The sequence below is a fragment of the Pinus tabuliformis genome, chromosome 8, assembly GCF_031772625.1.
Source record: "Pinus tabuliformis cultivar Carrire ecotype Pingquan chromosome 8, CPIR1, whole genome shotgun sequence".
NCBI classification, from domain to species: Eukaryota; Viridiplantae; Streptophyta; class Pinopsida; order Pinales; family Pinaceae; genus Pinus; species Pinus tabuliformis.
In genome coordinates this window covers 2,026,252,446-2,026,273,927 of record NC_142294.1, presented here as the reverse complement: position 1 = coordinate 2,026,273,927, position 21,482 = coordinate 2,026,252,446, and the positions used below count along the sequence as shown (strand labels likewise).

At 35.2% G+C, this 21,482-nt stretch overlaps 1 non-coding gene across 1 annotated transcript; it reads left to right on the top strand.

Moving 5' to 3' along the window:
- The first annotated feature begins 18,073 nt into the window (after positions 1-18,073).
- On the top strand, positions 18,074-18,145 carry TRNAV-CAC (transfer RNA valine (anticodon CAC)). The gene has a single exon. It is a non-coding gene; the product is annotated as a tRNA-Val (tRNA).
- Positions 18,146-21,482: the final 3,337 nt, after the last annotated feature.

Here is a 21,482-nt window from a genome sequence, read left to right as displayed (position 1 = left end):
TGTTAAGTTATAAATTGTTATTGTAATGATCTGATTGTTATTACATTTTTTTTTTTTTTTTTTATTTGTTATGTGTTTTGTAACAGTGATAGTTTTGAAAGGGTGAACATTGGCATGTGAAGGGCACTGGCATAAACAAAATTTTGGGGGCATGAAAATTGAGAGAACTACAAGAGCAGGATGAAAACTTTGGGGGCATGAAAATTGAGAGAATTACAAAAGCAGAATGAAAACTTTGGGGCCATGAAAATTAAGAGAATCATAAGAATAGGATGAAAGAAAAGAAAAAAAAGCACACACACTTTTCACAAAATTCACGCCGGTTTGAAATGGAACATTGGAAGCATAATTTGAAAGAACATTTGGTGGATTATTTAAATGTGACAAACTTGTTTAGAGTTGGCAAATCGATATTATTGTATGCTTTTATAACGCACTAATCTACAGGACACAACAAATCTACGATGCCAAACTTTTCGCCATGCACAGAAGTCAGCTGACACAAACAAGGAATATTACTCTTCATGGTCATTTTCACAAATGGATTGATATTAATATCATGATTAAGTCAATTTTAACACTTTGTTTGTCCTTAATTTGTTTTATTTGGTATGAAATTTTTGCGTAAGAATCATGAAGCAACTGGCCATTTCTTCATGAGCACACTTATGTTTTCTTTGTACCAAGTTTTTTACAGGTTACAGGATAATCAAGTGATCATAAGGAGATTACATTGTGACGACAATTGGTCTTCCAAAGACTAAGTCATGACAGATTCTAAAGACAAATCCAACTCTACAACCACTCCTTTGCAACTCCCTTTTTGCAAAAGATTTTCAATTCCACCTATTGTCAAACCATAAAGCATGACATTTCCCTATCCATTTTTCACAGCAAGAGTTCTTATTCATACACCATGCATTTCCTTACATCCATCCATTTTCCATGTCATTACCATTCCCCTTCATTTCCGCAATAAAACTCTGCTTGAGTCAAAGTCCTAGAGTCTAAGTACCATTAAAAAAAACACCTAGAGGCTTGCATGCCTTAATGGCAAGTACTCTTGCCAATGAACAATGGGAGTACATTAATATCCCTTGTTCGTTGGATCTTTTAGGTGACTCGACCACAACAAATTTATTCGTACCTACAAAAATGTGTTAGGCATCTTGACTCCCATTGGAATCAATGGTGGGAGCTCTTGTGTTGACTAGGGGCATTCATTAACGGCCACTAAGTCAACAACTTCTTGATATGTTCGACATCGACACATTTAATCACATAGTAAGATTTGTGCCATCGAGCGTTGAAGACTTGAAGACCCATATTTTGTAGCAGATGAAGCCACTTTCCTTTCATTGTTTTTCAATTTGTTATCACTTGAGGACAAGTCAATCAATAAGGCTGGGAGGGAAATGTAACTTCTATATTTTGTATACCTTCCAAGCCTTATAGATTTTCACCCATATTCAGCAGACTCATTGGATTCATCATCCAGCAGCAGATACGACTTTCAGCCATGTTCAACGGACTCCTCAGATTCATCATCTAGTAGCAGAGAATCCAGCAGCCGATATGACAATACAGATCCATCTTTCATCCACAACTTGAAGAAGAAGCTTCAGCGCAGAATTGTGGCAGCTGAACATGCATGATTCATCCACTTCCTTAGGTAAGTAAGGTATGATGTTTTCTAACCTTTAATCTTGAAATTCTTTTTAGATGCTAAAATGATGATATTTGGAAAATATTCCATTATTTCACTATTTCCTTTCTCATTTAAAATTGCCAAAAACCATCAGTTGGGGAGGGGGGAATTTTACACTTCATTCTTTTTCCTCATTCATATTACATCTTAACCCACATAGTCTTCCCACAATAAAAACTACTACAAAATGATGAGCATATGATTGATCTCAACACAGTAAATAATGATTGTAAACACAAGAACCAATCATTAAAAAGAGATCTCAACAAAGTAAATAATGATTGTAAACACAAGAACCAATCATTAAGAAGAGATCAAAGTAAATAATGATTGTAACACAAGAACCAATCATTAAAATATGTCAATGCTTTGCAAACAAATAAAAGTTATCCAAAGATGTGCAAAGTTAAAAGGAAGTCCATGATTGAAAGATGTTTGTTACACAAGAACCAAACATCTTGTAAAAGGAAGCTCATTTAAGAATCAAATCAAATAAGTCATTGTAGTAGCTTGCATGAGGACATGCAAGAACTTCAGTTGGGGAGTATGTTGGGCTCCAAAAATGGCACTCATTACCATACATTTTTCACCTATGCTTCCATTATTTCGCTCACTATTCATCACCTTGTCACTCCATTTTTCCTACTATTCACCATTAATGGGTCTCATTTATATTTTTCAAATATTATTTATTTTTAAGCATTTTTTAGAGAAATTCTTGATTAAATATTAGAAAATAATATATTTTACTTTATATATGGAAAGTGGGTTGTTTTGGTGACATGTGTAGGTTCCAAGGAAGCTTCCAAGACACCTTTATGTGGCCTTGAAGGATCAAATTCGAATTTCAAAAGATAAGCTTCATGGAGGAGATCATGGAGGATAGGGTTATGTGTCATCATTGGTTGAGAAATATGTGGGTCAAAGGAGAGAATAGTGGGTCTACATTTATGAGGTTGTTATCTTAGTTTTTGTATAAATAGGAGCACCTCCTCCATTCCAAAGGGGAGGACTCTTAGAGCATTGTATCCAACTTATGATGGAATAAAATAAAGCTTCATTTGACATATATTTTCATTATGTAGTTTTAGAAATAGTTTTCCATTATGTAGTTTTAGATATAAGTTATCTTAATGTAGTATATGGAATGGCTTGTCACTTTGTTCTTAGGAGAATTGAGCTCACTCTAGAAGGAGCAAAGGAACTTGTTGTTTCATATTAGATCTTATTTTATTTAATTGCTTAGATTTTTTATGTTTGAGGATTGGTTTGATGAATGAGTTTTCAATTAGAATCTTATCAACATATGAGAGGACAACCAAGAGTCTAAGTTAGGCTCTCTCTCTATTTGATTTGTATGACAATTGGAATTCATCTTTTTGCTTTTATGTTTCAAGTTATTTCATTTAGTTTACGCTTATGGATGAATTTTAGTTTAGTCTGGATTAGTACAAGAGATGACAATCAAGAGACTAAGTTAGTCTTTCTCTCTTTGAATCTAAACAACAATTAAAGTTCATCCTCTCGTTTGCATTTTAAGTTTCTAGTTTTATGATTTCTCTATGATACTGTAGGGAAGGACAACCAGGATCTCCTTAGTTAGGAGCCTCTTCCCTTGCATATTATATTGAATCGTAGGTAATTTAATTATATATAGAATTAGTCGCCTACTCCTGCACATATAGTGCTGGCATCATCAAAAGCTTACGAGTTTCCCTGGTCGATATTTAATGCAGCAATTTAAGCACAATAAATTGCCCAACAGAGTATATCCTCTTCTTTTGACCTTTCTTGCTCCTTTTCTTCTTCCTCTTCACAATCTATGTAGAATAATTTCTTCTCAGCACACTTATGACCTTTAGTGTATTTGCTATCACAACTGTAACAAAGCCCTTTTGCTATTTTTTCTTCCAATTGTTGTGGTATCAACCTTATAGGTTGTGGAAGACTAGCGGCAACAACACTTACGTCTTTATAGTTGTGAGTGGTATGCTTCCTGGTTGCCATAATTTTGCTTTCCATTTTTCTTGCTAACCTGAATGCCTTCTCTAATGAATCAGGTTCCCAAAGGCGAACATCATATTGGATATTATCCTTTAATGACCCTATGAACACATCAATCTTATGCTCCTTTGGAATATCTTTTACCCTTATGTTCAATTTTTGGAACTCCTCAATGTGCTCCATTATTGAACCCTTTTGTTTGAGACTTATCAATTGGCTAAAAAAAGTGTTGCTTTCTGTATCCTCATAATGTGCTATCAATTCTTCCATAAAAATTGCCCAAGTGATGAATTGTTTACGAGAGCAAAGCCATTGATACCATACAAACTGATTTGGTTCCAAATATAAAGTTGCAATACGTACCTTTTGTGTGTTTTTCACATTATTGAGATCGAAAAATTGCTCCATCTGTAATATCCATGTTGCAGGATCCTTGCCATCAAACTTCCTCATATCGATTTTTGGAATATGGTGGGTCTTTGATCCAACATTAGAGTCTATGGAATCATGATTAACATTTCTTTTGTTCTCATCATGAGTTTCCTTTACTACCCTTTCACCATTAGTGACGCTTTCTTGTAGCAACTTATTCATATTTATCTTCAATTCTTCCATGTCTATCTTCAAATCTATCTTCAAATCATCCATCTTAGCTTCCACGTCATTCATCTTAGCTTCTACACCTTTCTTTAAAAAATCCATCTTAGCTTCTACGCCTTTCTTTAAACCATCCATCTTAGATTCTGTTCCTTTTTGTGCAAGGGACAGTTGTTGCACTTGGTCTTGTAATTTTGATATATCATGTTACATTTCTTCCTCTTCTTCATGAGTCATGCTAGAGCTTTCAGGTTCCTTATTAGGTGTTTTCATTTTCTTTCCTTGGAGCATCATTTACCGATAATAATGCTCTACTATGCACTTTGAATTCCTTCAAAATAAATTTTCAAACCAAGCTTAAGCAAAAATTTAAGAAAATCTACACACATTTTTTCACTTTGTATGAGCTCGATATTGCCTTTGATGTATCTTTGTACTTTCCAATCACCTAGATCTAAATTTATGACTTGCAGTAGCCCTCTATGTCCTCTTTCCAATGCCACAAGTCTGACCCAAATTGGATTCTCCAAGGAAGAGTTATGCGAAATCTCCCACAGTGACTTGATTATAGACTAGTTCAGTAGAGCAAACTTGTACGGCGTGCCACGAGTCGCTGTTTCGACCGTTGGATCTGAAAAATACATACAAGAAACTACATTCCTTCCTCTTTTTGTACCTTCTTACGAAATTTCAATCTGATCCCCAGAGAGAAAGTTATGATGCTTTTCCCCAGGTCACCTGTTTGGAATGTAATTCAGGAGTCTGCAAAAAGACCAACTTCCTCAGATCATATCTCCGCAAATATAATGCAAACAGCTCTGAAATTCAGACTCGAGGTTCAGCGCGATTTCTTCTCAAATGGGTTTTCTTTGCAACTTCTGAAACTTCGTAGAAAAAACGTTATAGCGAAAATTCCATGATGACCTGTTTGGAGCAGAGAAACTGTAGAATCCAAAGCTCTGATTCCAAATGTTATGAAACCAGCTCAAGAAAAAGATAGAAAAGATAGATCAACGCCTTAGAATTCAGCCTCTTCGAGGGGGAAACCTCATTTACATTACATAAATAACAATTCTTGGATGATTCAAATGACAAAACCTCCTTTCTATATATAAGAGTCTAAGGAGTCACAATATAACCCAGCCGACCTAACAATAATAATATAAAGCCACAAAAATAACAATAGAGGGATTATATGGGGCACAGTAATAACAATACGGGCATAATATGGGCACAAAAATATTAATAAGGGGTACAACTACAATAGTAATGGGGTAATCACTAGTATTATAGGGACCCAACATGCAACCATTTGTTGGAGGCTCTGTCACTGTTCCAAGGGATCCAAAGTCTTTATGTGAATGAGAATTGTAGCTCATCTGAGTTTGAGTCATCATTTTCTTCAAAGTGTCACTACCCTAGGAAAGTTGTGGATGACATGACAGTAGTTATATATGACAACCATAAGCGAATATGCAATACAGCAGTGGTGAATTCTTTCTATGCTCATGGTACAATTAAAAGTCTTTTGACTACTTTTGAAGCAACACCAAGTCATTCTCCATGGAAATGCATTTTCTTGAGAGGGGTGGATTGTCTTCACATTTCTCTTCAAGATTTCAGCTTGTCTCCAAAACTCCAAATGATCACAAATGCTATGTGAGAAAGGTGTGAGACAAATAGAGGGGTGGGAGATCTCTTTATAGCAATTTGCTCAGTTTGATGCTTTGATTTTTTGAGTTTTTTTAATTTAATACTGATTTTTTTTTAGATTCTGTATGGGGTCATGATGCATATTCTTGGCTAAGTTGGGCTTATTTGGTACCAAATCGGCCCATTGAGCCAAGTCAGACCAAGTTTTAGAGAACTAGTGTTGGGCCCTTATCCATTGTCTCATCAAATTAAAAACATGGATAGATTTCAGATGATTTGCATTTGTAATTTAAAGAGGCACATATTTGAATTCTGAAGAGAAAAAGATTAAAAACAGGGAAAAATTTTAGAGCATATACATTTGCAATTTAAAGAGAGGGAAAACATGCCTGGAAATGAAAATAATGGGCAGTAGGCACAAGAATTTGGTCCACAACTCCTCCAAGCTTCAAGATACATTATATCCTTTTGATTAAGCTGCCTAAATCCATTGCAAACAACCTCAAACAAATTCCAAACTAGCACCAAGCTCAAGCGTCACATTGTTCTTCAAGATTTCATCTCTACTCCAAAACTTGAAATGCTCACAAATTCTCTGTGAGAAAGGTGTGATACAAATAGAGGGGTGGGATATCTCTTTATAGAAATATTTTCTTGGATTCTGTATGGGGTCATCATGCATCTACTTGGCTGAGCAGGTCTTATTTGGTACCAAACTGGCCCATCAAGCCAAGTCGAACCAAGGTTTAGAACAATAGTGTTGGGCCCTTGTCCATTGTCTCGTAATATACTCCAAAGAAAATAATACTAAGTATAGTTGGGTTGTTGTCCATTAAATATAATAGAAGCAAGACATGCCATTGTTGTATATAGCTTGGCTACTAGCCACTAAATCCTATGCTATTAGAACAATAGAAAGAAAATATATAAACTAAACCTCATAGAGAGGGGGACCTAATATTCTTCAAGTTATTCATTCACTTCAAGGAAATGGGATGGTGGATGTCTTCTCGAGCCTCGTGGCCTTCCCTTTGTCTCTCATCCCTAGCTTTTGGAGGAAGCTCTGAACCTTGGAGGACTTTCAACAAGTAGTATTCATCATTGAATTTTTGTAGCTTTCCTTTGATACCATTCAATAGGGGGTTCTTCTTTTAGGTTGATTCCATGTGACAGGTTATCATTTCTTTGGCATGCTATTATAAATATATGGTCAAAGAGGGGTTGTTCTTCTTGTTTCTTGAAAACTCTGCATTGGGGATGATGTAAGACAAGTCCTTTTCTATATGCTTATTGTTGGTAGCAACGTTTTGTCCATTAACCTGCTCCTACAGTTTGCCAAGATTATGAACTGCATTGTATTTGTGCCACTTATTGAAACCTTGTGCCATACATTGAGACTCACCTTTTTGCATTTGATTCCTGTTCTTTCAATAGAATATTCTTGAATGCTTATCTTTAGTGAATTTATATCCGTAAATTCTTTGGCCTAAACATATCTTTGAATCTATAATAAATAAGGCTTGTCAATATTTTCTTTTCAATTATTAAGTTATATGTATCATGTTTTATAAACGTTAAATTTAATATATTTATTATTTGATATATGTTATATTGAAAAATTATATGTATGTTTTTTATATAGATATATTTGAATTTAATGGTGAATTTTATTGAATTTTTGTATGGGGTGATTTTTTTTTGAATTTGATGTTCAAACATGAACACAAACCAAGTAACTATGATTCTGGGGAGATGTACAAGGTGAAGTGTGCTACTAATGATAGTGTTGACTACCCTTCCACATCTCTTCTCTGCTAGAGCTTTATGAGTCAAGCCTGTGGTATCATGGGTTTAGTGCAATAGCATTAAACCTTAGTCGAAAGAGGCTTCAATCTGCTTAGCCACTTTGACTTTACCAAAAAACCATTTTGGATCGCTCAACCTGAGTAATTAGTGATCTTCTCATTCTATACATGCAAACCTTGAAGATGGGGTGTAACTCTTACAACAACCTTGGGATTTCACCATTGTCTAATGCATGCTAATTTATGGAATCTATTTGATCAAACATCATTTATATGAAAATATTGGTTGAGTATCATCCATGGGATTTCACCATTTTCTGATCCATGGTATTGGGTGGAATCCATCTGATCAAACATCATTTATATTCAAGTCCTGGTTGAGTTTTATTCTTGTGTCTCCAATGGATTCTGGAAAGGCAAGCAGGAGCCTAATGGCATGAATTCCACTATCTTTCTATGGCATAAGGTTTGGAGTGTGGTTTACAACATTCTCTTGTGTGGATATAATGAGAAATAAACCAATATCCAAAATTAAAGAAAAACAATATCATTCAGCCAACAATGAAGCTTTCAAGACCTTGCCAAATTTCTAAAATACAACACCCTAGAGTCAGGGTAACGATAATGTGGATTCCTTTCAAAGATTGTTTGTTCAGAACGCCTATATATATACAAATCTATGCATTTATGTTACTTTAATACTAACAAAAAGATATAATGCTTAGAAGATCCATGGGATTTAAGTAGATATGTCTTATGCAATATTTGATTGGCTTCAAGGAACTACACAACAAATGTATTAATAAAGACAAACAAACAATGTTTTAGAAGTTGGAATTGGTATTGAAACTGAAGGGTCAAACTGGACTAGAACCATCTAATAAGTTGGTGACTCTAATAATTTATGAAGGATTTGGGCTGTGTTATTCTCTTAGAGCCCATAAATAGTCATTTATTGGAGTTTGAGCCCATACACATCAACAAGGGAATTATGTTCTATGCAATACATAGTAGTCTTCTACCCTTTCATTGTTCAATTTGATAAATGCTTGTAGGCAGCAAACCATGTGTACCAAGTTCGAATTTATAGGGATTATCTGGTAGCCAACTGTTGGGATCAACCCCCACAAGTGGTTTTCAAAAACAGCTTTAGCATACCCTCAAAATTCATGGTAAGCTGAAAAGTGGCATAGTGGTTTGATATCTGAAATACGTGGATGACATGATAAGCATAATAGTGTAGCTTCAAGGTTATGCATGGCTTTTCATGCTAATTGGTATGGTTGCCCAAAGTTTCTGTAGCAGAATTTGCAACAACAACTTCAAAAATTATTGGATCTCTGTTGACTTTGAGATCCATTCATCATAAAGAATACAATCCGTTTGTTAGAGTCATTTCTTATATGGAGGAACAAGAAGTTATTTGTCTTTCTAGTCTAGTACTTCTAACATTAATGTCCAAGGTGGAATTTTACACATTTATTACATACATGGCTACTTATTTGGGAGAAAGCACACTTTTATCACACTAGGTCATGGTTTGGATCTATTCCATGTGCACCGTTTATGGAGAACCTTTGGCAAAAACAATTCAATTATTCATGCCTAACTTGACTTCTAATGTTAACTACAACATAAGAAAGGCACAATAATTGCTTCACTCACTAATCCTCATTGGAACAACATTTGGCTTTTCATTTGTTTCTATGTTCACAGGTCCCTGCTCAAAGGTTTAATTAATGCCTGATGTTGCAAAATACTCAAATTGGACAAGCATCACAAGGAAATTCCTCACCCCACAATCTTTCCATCCCTAACATATCAAGTAGAAATATTTGGCATGTGAAGGGTTAATTTTTGTAGGTGGAGTTGTGATTGAAACAAGACTACAAGCTAAGGAAAATTGGAGCAATAATATCAAATTAGATGTTTCCCAATATGAACTCTCTCTCCTCTCAAAGAGTATGACATGACGATATTGGTCACTTTCGTAGTTCTCCTAAATAGAAGCTTGAAATTTGGATCATTGATTTTGGGTTGTAATGCATTACACCAAAGCCAGTTAAGTTCCATTTTGCGCAATTGTTTTTCTTTGGAAAATGCTCAGTGTGCAAACTTGACTACGGTTAGTGCTAGTGGTGTCATGGAAGTAGGCACAGAAGGTGCTACTAAGATTGTAGTGGGAAATTTACAGTTTCCATTCCCATTGGTGACATGCCTAGAAAAACACTAGGCATGCCCCATCTTTCATCTTCTAATTTGCAACAAACCAATAGCAATAGTCTTGTAGAAAATTTCATTAGCATTGACATGCAATAGGCCAAATGGGAAGGTGTTTTGTTTGAAAATAATGGTGATGTTGGAGGATCATCTGATTATGGAAATAATGCATCTAATCATGTTTTTCTAATAACAGAAGCAACTTCTTGTGCCCCAAAATTTTAAGTGCCACCTTCACTCCTTCTAGTTACAACACAACCAAATTCTAATTCTATGGATCACTATAGTAACACTCCAAGTGTCATTTACTTATTTGATGATGAGTAGAGCTATTGTAAAATATTTTTTGTTTATTACTTTTGCAGCTAATGCTAGAAAGCCTCCAAAGATTTTATGTAAATATACATTTTTTGTGATTGCTCGCTAGAAAATCCTATTTGTTAGATTAAGAAAGTGGATAGAGATGTTGGAATTCCAAATTACGAACAAGTTCTATGTGAGGTAGCTACCAAAATTCTATATTCAGGTTTTATAGTTATTGGGAAAGTATTGTAACAAACACATTGTCACCAGGAAATCGAATCATTTCATTTTTTGTGGATTAATCAAACGAGGCACCCCAACTTTGATGTTGATGTTGGGAACATGAGTGGATGTAGCACTAACATGCTGTTAAGAAAGCTTATTCCTAGCCAACAGGGCTTGGTACTATATGTGCAATCCCAAAGGCCTTAGAAACAAAAAAGACTACAAAGTTGTTGAAGGTATTTTAACTAGAATGACCATTTAAAGTTCTATAAGTTGAAAACATATTTTCCCTACATGTCGAGACTCTGAGTAGTACTAGATCTTATATTTAATGAAGAATTAGGGAGCATCATTACAAGGAACACTTAATTAGGAACTCTTGCATATGGAAGGAAATAAGGCTTACTGTGTAAGAATGGGGATTGAATAATTGTACTCAAAGGAAGGAATAGATGAAGGAAAGTCTAGAATTGATATTTTTTTGTGGATACTAAAAAAAGGCCTGCCAAAACCTCCTCACTTACATGGAATAAAATGTCATTAAGCTCACTTTGTTTTGCAAGTGATGAAACACTAATTGGTTTAGCTGTAGAGTCATCTAGAAGAGCCCTTGAAATGGCGAAAGTCAAGCCAGAGGATGTTGACTTGGTTTTGATGTGTACGTCTACTCTAGATGATCTTTTTGGTGGTGCTCCCTAAGTAAGTATCATATGATATTTATTCGATATATAGCTAAATAATTATCGTTAACTTTTCTATGACACTTTAATGTATTTGTACTCCATATTTTTTTGTTTTCCCATGTTTCTACTTGGTTCAAATTGTTTGAGTTAATGTTTTCCATAATATGGGAGCTACTTGGACTAGAGATATTATGCTATATCGTTAGCATTTTTATGGGAATTTATTACTTATAGAATCTATATCATGATGGTATCATATTTATTGATGTTATAGCAGTTAAGCTGGAGTTTAGATGCATTTTATTGAGTGGCAAACAATTATTTTTTTATCATGTATTGATTGGCTTGGTGAGAAATTGCATTTGTATAGGCTAATCTCAATTCAGAGGTGTTGGATTTTCAAATATACAATTCAAAATTTAGTTGATATCAAAACTCCTCATATTGCCATGTTTTTTTTTTTTGAGATGATGTTTGTAGCCAACATTTGGCCTTTGTTGTGACAATTTTTTGTGTATACTTTGATATAAGGGAATGCCTTTAAAGTTTAAACTCATTACCTTTGTTGTATTGATTAAAAGAGAAGAATCTGCCTAACCTAAAAATGAACTGTAGTGACAATGAAGTTAAATGTGAAGTTCTGTGTGCATTTATTCGTTAACTTGTTAATGTTAGTTACTGTTTTAGGGAATCACTTTGATGTTGGGTTGTTTTTTTATAATTACCATTTCAATGGCTAGAAATGTGCCTTGAATTCATGTAAGTGTTTCCTTGGGGTGTGTTGAAACCTTGGAAATAGGCTCATGGGGGAGCAGGTAAATGCAGATTTGATCAAGCTTATTCTTAAAGGAATAGAAAGGGATGTTGTGATAAACTGGAGGCCAATCATTTTGCTTAATGTTTTGTACAATTTCAAGGTTTGAGAAGGTTTGATCTATCATCATGTTCAAGGTTTGTTCTCAATGTCTATTCTACCCTTATGTGTTACGATGTTGGTCACTTCACTAACACTGTTATTTAGTCTTGCCATAGCCTTCAAGACACCCCTTTATTCGCTGTTGATATGGACATGTGGATGTTGCTTACAAAAATATTGTTATGAATTGCGATGTTCTCATGCCGAGATGGTCTTCAAAATTATCAATAGTCAATGGTGGTTATGACTTATGAAATTATCAATTATAATACATGGATGGCTAATAGTAACATGCATTAGAATTTTATTTTTTTGGTTTTGGTTATAAACTTGTAGTTTTACTCTTGTCATTCCTAAATGGTTTTGATTATTGATTGCTTTTTTTTTAATTGTCTCTCGTTATATATATTACAAAATATTTTTGTACTTTCCATTTTCCTACTATATTTGGATCCTGGCTTTTCAAAAATTTGGCAAATTTGTGTCCAGATCCCTATCTGTATCCTGTTGAACTTAGATTGTAATTTATCTTTGCATCATGTCACCATCTAGCCATGCATTCCCAAGCAACTTCCTCCATTTGTTATCAATGGTGGGCTAAGAACTAAGGGTGTTGTTGCCTGTTGGATACAAAGATTGAGTCAACTCTTTGCCTATTAGGATTGTGTTCTTTGTGCCATAATCACCCTCATTTTTTGGATGGATTGGGATTCTAAAGGTATCCCTAGCAAGATGAGTAGTGGAGTCTTCAGAACTATGGGTTTCATTATCATGATCACTTCCATTTCTTCCTATTTATTCTTGCATATATTTTTCCTCGTGTTATAGCTTTCAATAATAGCTTGCATGTCATATTATAATTTGGCTGAGTTTTTAGATAAATATTGAATTTTCCCTAGTATATTTTCTAGGTGTTGTTTCGACTATCAGTCTATGTATAACCACCGCCCCACCAATTTCCATGGGACAATAGTTGCATAACATTTCATCCCCAACTATTTGGCAATGGTTCCATGTAGGATCCTTTTTATGTTTGGGAGCCATGGAATTTTTTCTACCACATAAATAATTTGCAAATAAAGCCTTACATTTAATTTCTAGATTTTTTTAACAAACTCTCTTAAGAGAAATAGGGTTTGAAGAATATTTGTAAATACCTTTACAAGTTCCAAGTCTTCACTCTGAATCAGTTCCAGGAGCAGATCTAAATCAATTGCAGGAACATATTGAATCAACATCTGGAATCGAAAATATTGTAGCTCAAAAAACAATGTTGCAAACATTGTTATTATCATGGTCTTGGTATTATTGCAATGTCACGAATTTTACCCCCAAACGATATTATTGTCGATAAACTGTGCAATGTTTTCATTCTTGAAAATAGCATGATAATATTGTAAATATCTCGATATTATCATGAGATGCATGAAATCATTTTCCCTACTCGTCAATGGAGGGGCATAAAGTCAATTATTTGTCTTTGAATAATTTTTTATTTTTTAAATTTGCCTATATTTTGTGATATTTTCCTGATGTTGTCACTATTTTCTTTTCCTGATTCTTGGTGATATTTTTGCTGACATGATGTTTACAACATTACCAAAAACACAAGAAGCACCCCAATCAAATCAATAATCCAAGTCTTAATCCAAATAAAGTTTAGTAATAAATCCAAGAAACTCCCCAATCAAATCTTGAGTGCTCCAAATTATCGGATGAAACTCTTTGAATCAGATTGAGAAGCATTATGAATCAGCACAAGAATATTGTTGAATCAATTCTCTTTGCTACTTAAATGATCAATGAGAAGGTTGTGAAGAAAATATAGGGGGAATGATTAAATAGATGGGAAATGAGGTTTATGGCAGTGTTAGGATTTTTTCTAGGTTTATTTTTTCCTTTTTCTAGGGTTGGGGATGCAATGGTACAAAATTGGTCAAACTGTCTAGTTTGATTGATTTTTCCTTGAACTGGAAGTTTTGGGAAAAACTGATCAATTCTAGTTTCATGGGTGGGTTTTGACTGGAAATGCTCAAAGCAGTACTAGAACTAGTTGCTTCTAGTTTGGATTGTCCATTTTCAAATTTCAGCCACACTGAGTTGAGCATGGATCTAAAGATGTTAACTACAAGTTGATGATTAAATGGTTGACATTATTCTTTGCTATTCTTGCACACCCCACCCACATAAAAAAAACAAAAGAAAATGAAAATATCATACCCACTATTCTAGTTTTTTGGGAAGGAAATGTCCCTTTGTGCGATGGATTTCATTGGGGATGAAGGGACTTGCTGGCCATACCCGAGACATTCCTGGAAAATTTTAGGGATGTTCTTGTATATAATTTCTCTTATATAGGGTAGGTCTTGTATATAATTTCTCATATCAAAATTCTTTTGCTGCATACGGAGGAATTTGTACATGTGCAAATTTCTGACTTAAAGCATATGATTGTTATCCTAGTTTAGTTTGTTGCTTCTCACAAATAGTTTGTATTGCCTTGTGAAAATCCTTCTGCTTTCTGAATGAACTTGTGCCTCTTGTTTGCAAATCTATGAGTCAAAAATGATCATTCTATCATATTTTAGTATGTTATTCCTTGCAATTAGTTTATAGTGCCTTGTCATAATATATGCAAAGCATCCTTATTTTCCACATGCTAAGCATCCCTATTTTCCTTATTTTATTAACTTGCTTCTTAGTGTCTTAAGAGACTTTTTTATAACAACATCACTGTCAATATCCTATATCCTTTTGGAGCATACCTATATTTACCATTTAGCCACCTATTCATGAATTTGTTTGAGTTGAGTCTCACAGCAGTTCAAAATCCGATCAAAAAATCATTAAGGAAATAACCTATAAGACGTATAGAAAAGAAGCTTGTAATTGTTTTTTCATTCCCTAAGGAGACTTTGTTGTTCCCTTTTTTAAAGTTGAATTTTTAGCTGAGAGTTGCCACTTGCCAGCATATCCAAAGAGGTTTTCAATACCTTTGCATATCAAATAGGGCATGTCTATATCACCATATATAAAATTCTATAAAATTTATAGAATTTTATATATGGTGATCTAGACATGCCCTATTTGATCTGCAAAGGTATTGAAAACCTCTTTGCATATTGCATAAAGACAAAAATTTACAAATGGTTGAAACAATTGATACTAGATGGAGGTTAGAACACAAGCAAACTACAAGTAGAACATAACCAAGACGAGAGAGTCAACATATTTTTCATGACTACAACATATGAATTATCATAGTTAAGCAGATTCTCTTTTAATCATTCAACAGAATTTGATGGTCCTCTAACCCACATGTCCCATGGTCAGTAAACCACAATTCAGTCAATAATTAGGTTTAATTTTTTGAATTTTCAACAAATGAGCTTCCTTTAATGTTGCGTGCCTTGTGATTGAGGCTACATTTGTTACCTATGCAAGGTAGCAACTAATTTCAAATGTATTTACACATACTTATCAAAGAACTTCACTGTAAGAGTTTATCATTGGGATACATTTTGCAATCACTTGCATGATTTGGTGTCTTCAAAACTTGTCCTTGTGTGCATGTGTGTATTATGTTTTTAAAAAATTTCCAGTTCTCTGTTAGTAGTATTTGCTTCTCACATATGTAACAAAATGGCACCACAAAGTATTCCATCTATATCGATAATTATGTTGGTATATGAACATCTTTCTGCAACTACATTCCTATTGGGTTTGAATGAAAATTGCATGCGGTAGCCACCACAAAGTGGATTTCCTCGTGATATCCAAATGAAAAGTAATTGATATTAGTGATTGTGCATGTGTTGATTTTATGGAAATAAATAGTTGTTCCGGTTTTTAAATGGGATTCAACCAAGGGTCTATAAAATATTTTGTTTTCTAACTCTCAAAAGTTCCATTTTTTTGGGATTTCATGTTAATGTTAGGATTAAGTTTTTGCATGTTGACAACCTATGTCTTTAGGACATAACCTTTTTTCCCCTTAACCATATTAAATTGGTATTTTCTGTGTCAATTTATATAACTTTAACAAATACAGTTTACTACAAGTAGATTTTAGATATTTTTCTGTAAATTTTTGCATTAATTTTTCATACTCATGATTCTATATTAGAAAAAATGTGATTTTGATATCAAGTACAAAGTGAGGTGGGTTGTATAAAATCCTTGGCTTTCAACATTACAACTTCTTGTAATGGCTTTGTGTTGGGTCTTGTAACAACTACATGTTTCCTAAAAGGTGAGTTGTTGTGTCTATTCTGATTGCTGATAAATCCAATTTTTTTTGTATAATTCATTTACTTATGGTTAGTATTATTGGAACAATGACAGGTGGTGGATTTAAACATGTTTTGGTTATTGGAGCAGATGCTCTTTCTAGATATGTTGATTGGACAAACTAGAGCTCCTGTGTTCTTTTCGGGGATGGAGCTGGTGTTGTGCTGTTACAGGTAGACATCCTTTTTTAGCCTTGCAAATTAAATTACCTTTACAAAAGTCTCACTGCTTTGACTACAGTAGCTCCCATATTTATTAATCCCTTTCTGTTGTTAAACATGATTTTATACCTTTCTATTTATATGTAAACTAAAAACTTCTTAAGTATTTGACATATCCTTTCAAGTGTTGGTATTTTTACCTTGTTGTCGCTATAATCTTACACACTAGAATACATAATTAGATGCTATATTGATTACCTCATTGTGGTTGTCACAATAACTGTTAGGGCTGAAACATCAACCATTTTGAAATAATGGCTACTTGCATAGCCTGCACAACTTGCATGATGACAAACTTATAGTTTTCAAATCTCTTTTCTAAATCTATTTTCTTGAGCAAATTTGTATTTTTACTTTAGGTATTGTAGATTGCCACTGTGTGACATATGCTATGATATAATTGCTTGGACAAATAAACAGAAGTGTTGTAAAACATAGTCTTTTTTAAATATAAAGAAACAATATTTCCAGATACAAATTTTATTAATTAAGAACATCTTTTAGACTTATTTGCTAATTTATGATTATATTTCGGCAGGGGATTTTGTGTACGATGATATTGTGTTATCTCTTTGGTTTCTGTCAGGTAACAATGGTTAATAATGAATGTGTTCTTGAGCAGCAAGCACACATATTATTCTATTATTGATAGGAAACTCCATGGTTTTCAGGCATGGCAAGAAAAATGCAAATTTCAGTCAGATATCCAAAGTCCATGTTGGATGATTTAATACTAGTGATGATTTTTATTCCTTTCCAGATAAAGAATGTCACAAGTCAAATTCAAATAAATAGAAGCAACTCAATAATGAAGGTGAAGCTATTGCTTTTTGTCCAAGTCAATTTCTTGTATTTGTGTTGTTGTTATGTTTTGACTGCGTACTTGTGAAATTCCAAATTGCATGTTGGTTTTTGTAAAGGGGATATATATATATATATATATATATATATATATATATATATATATATAAATTATCATATGTCGTTCATGGTTTTCAGAGATCTGTGTTACATTTGCACATAAGTTTAGATATCATTCAGATATCTAAACGCCAAACAACAACAACATTGAGATTTTTCTTTCACTTAACCTATAACATATTGCATTTGTCTTCATCAATGTTCTTCTTCCATATGCTATTCGCTTATGACATTTCCTTTGCAATATTTGGTGCATCTGCTAGTTATAGGTCATTTATAGTTTATAAATGTCTTCAGATTTTCACTTTTAATTGAGTATTCAACTGAGCATATTGATTCTTTTATACATAATTATTTTTCCCTCCAACCACTTTCATAACTTCCATAACCATTAGGCAAGGAATTGCAACTTCGATGTTGCTTTGCTTGTTTAGTAAAATATTGTCGAGACTCCAATTTATTGAAAGTTGTAGAATTTACAATTTATGAAGTTTCAAGGTCTAATTTTTAAAATTATAATGCTTTAAAGGGTGTTAGCTCAATGGAAGAGCACCTGCTTCACAAGCAGGAGGTTGGTGGTTCAATTCCATCATGCCCTGACATCCATATGGAATGGCGACTATCAATTTTTGGTGACGGAGGCTCTTTTGACCGTCACCAATGAGCTTTGATGACATTTTTCAACCCTCACCAACATATGAAATGGTAATGGTCAACGAATGCCACCATATATATGCATCAATAGTGACGGCCCTTAAAGGTTCGTAACCATAAATCTTTGTTGTTGATATGAAATGGTGACAGTCGATGTCCGTCATTATAGTCATTATTCGTGATGGACCTTGAATATCACCACAACACCTGTACTTCTGACAATGTGGCTTTTGGTGACGATCATCAAATGTCACCATATATATGCACTAATAGTGATAGCCATGGAAGATCCATCACAATAAATCGTTGTTGTTCATATGAAATGGTGATGGTCACTATCCATCATTATAATCAATATTCACGACAAACCTTGAATGTCACCATAATACTTATACTTTTGGTGACACCACATTTTGTTCAGTTTTTGGTGATGGAGGCTATGGTCTGTCACCATTGCTCATATGAAATGGTGACGGTCGCTATCTGTCATTATAAATCATTATTGGTGATAGACTTTGAATGTCACTACAACACCTACACTTTTGGCGACGCCACCTTTGGTGACATTCAGTTTTTGGTGACGAAGGCTATGGTCCGTCACCATTGCTCATATGAAATAGTGACGGTTGCTATCCGTAATTACAAATCATTATTGGTAACAGACTTTGAATTTCACTACAACACCTATACTTTTGGCGACGCCACCTTTGGTGATGTTCAGTTTTTGGTGACGAAGGCTCTTTTGATTATCACCAATGAGCATATGGTGACATTTTTCGCCCCTCACCAATGTCCCTTTTTCTTGTAGTGGCTATTTCCGAGTAAGTTCGCTTTACTTGTCTTTTGCAACATTTCTGTCGTTTTTTGTGTTTGGGCTTGTGTGAGTGCTACCTGCTTGATTTTTGTGAATAGCTGTTGTCATTTTCATGCATGTTATCTTGTACAAGGACCATTTTAGTTTTCGTTAGCATCTCATTGATGTCGTATGCATGAAACTATTTTGCACGAACGGTCGCCGATTCGGTGACTTGTTTCACACACATGTGTGTTGTTTTGTTTTTTGAATCTTGCATTCACTGTTTTCATGCATGATCATTCACTCCTACTTACACTTAGTATTTCCATGAATTCACATATTCATTTTCTTTAAGTTGCCTGCCGGTGGTTCTGGGTAACCTTGGCCCAGACTCTACCTTTCCCGGACAACATTGCACAATTTTGAGAGGGAAGGCTTTCCCTTCCTCCCAAAAAATGCACAAATCTTTCCAATTAGTGCCCTCTAGTCTTGCTTTCTAAAATTCTGAGAGGCAGTGACTGCTGGCCTAGAAAATTGTGTAATGTAGTCCATGGGCCTGCATCAATTGTCAACTGAAATTGCGCATTGCACATTCTCAACACCCAACACGCCAGTCCAGATTGTGCGTTGCACAATTCTAGTAGTCAACCAGCCTCCCGACAGTCCAAATTTCCTTTTATGTAGTTCCTGCAGTTAGTCTCTTGGCCTCCCAGTGAAAATTGCACAATCCTTGCCAGCAGTTACCTCGGTATGTTGCATGTCATCCCTCAAGTTTGCTTTGGTTTTAACTGACAGATTTCTTTCCATGCATGTCGCCATGTCTCCAAATATAGTAGGTGTTCGTTCATCCCTGAGCAGTTTAGAATCAATGGCCTCCAAGAGAGCAGGATCAAAGGACACCAACAGAAGCACAATTGGAGCAGCAGTTGAGCGAGTGTCTATGAGTTTGCCGATATACGAAGACACCAAGCTGATCGTAGACAAAGACATCAAACTGAAATGGCAAGAGGTTAATGATGCATTTTCAGGCACATTTGGGGAAGATCTTGAAAACTTCCAAGCCTATGTGAACATTCACAAGTCTGGCTTGTACTGGATTGCATGCAGGTATCCTGCGTTCCCATGCGTGGACATGATACATTGGATCGTCTCGAACACTGACCCCGAGATGATGACATTGAGCAGTGTCAGCGGGATAGAGATTTCTACCTTCAAGTCATAGGACTATCAACATATGTAACACTTACCAAAGCCAATGATCACCATGGAGACACCCTTCAGCATACCCAACAGCGATACCAACTCCAGGGATATCTTGAAGAACTGGGTGAAGGAGCCAACCAAATTCAGGATGACACCCAACCAGATTTACAAGACAAAGATAATGTGGAAGGCATATCAGTGTTTGGTCATATTTTCATTTCACTTGTATGGCCAAGAGAGCACAAAGACCTTCCTGTAGAGTTAGGTGATTGCATTGGACCAACTGGAAAAGTGAAGGCAAAGCATGCAACTAGTTCGACATGTTGGCTCATAGGCTGAAGGAACAAGTAACAGGAGCTCGGCAGCTGCCCAAAGGTCAGAAAGAAGAAATATACATGTTTGCTTACATCTTGAATGAAATCTGTGCCCGTTAGGAGTTCCCGGGCTTGAAGTGGGTATGGACACTAGCAAAAACCTCTGTGAACACTTATTGTAAACTATTTTCCAAATGCAGCTTCCGAGGAGTCATCACATAACTGTCAAATCATTTTTTCACCCCAATGTACAAGATGATATTTGAGTCGGATCCACCTTGCATGTCGAAGGTAGAAATGGAGGCACTGATCGACATAGCAGATTGGTATGCCTCACCTCTTGGAACCTTTATACAGATGTACATCATAGAGAAGCCTTTGCATGTTTTGTCGAAGTTCACTTTCGACAAGCTCATCATGCAAGAACTATAATACCACATCTCGGCAGGACTGTCAACTAGACTACACCAAAAGAAGAAGGCATCTTAGCCCACTCTTTCATTGTGGACCAGGTTGTACAAAATACAGAATCTCAAGCATGTGGATTCTGAAACAGAAGAGTTCAAGAAATATCCTTTCGGCACTAGAAGTTATAATATGTATGACCCGCATTGCTTTGTGAAGGATCATTGCGTGAGAGTATAGTTTCCGTGGATCCACGAGGTATGTCATTGGGCACAGGAAGACCCATGAATATATTTTCATAGCTTTCCAAGCCCAATGAACCAGTGGGCATCGTTGTGGAGTGGTTAGTGAAGCAACATCCAGGAGAGCACCAATAGCAATAGCAGCAAAGGTAAACATACCGATGCGTGACAAAGGCAAGAGAAATATTATTGACAGCGCAGAGGTAGATCAAAGCTGTAAGTTCAAAGCAGACTCACTTGTGCAGAAAGTAGCTTTGGCAATAGAGGCGAAGAGGCAACAGTGTGATAGGAGGACCGCACAAAGGCAGAGAGAAAAATAGAG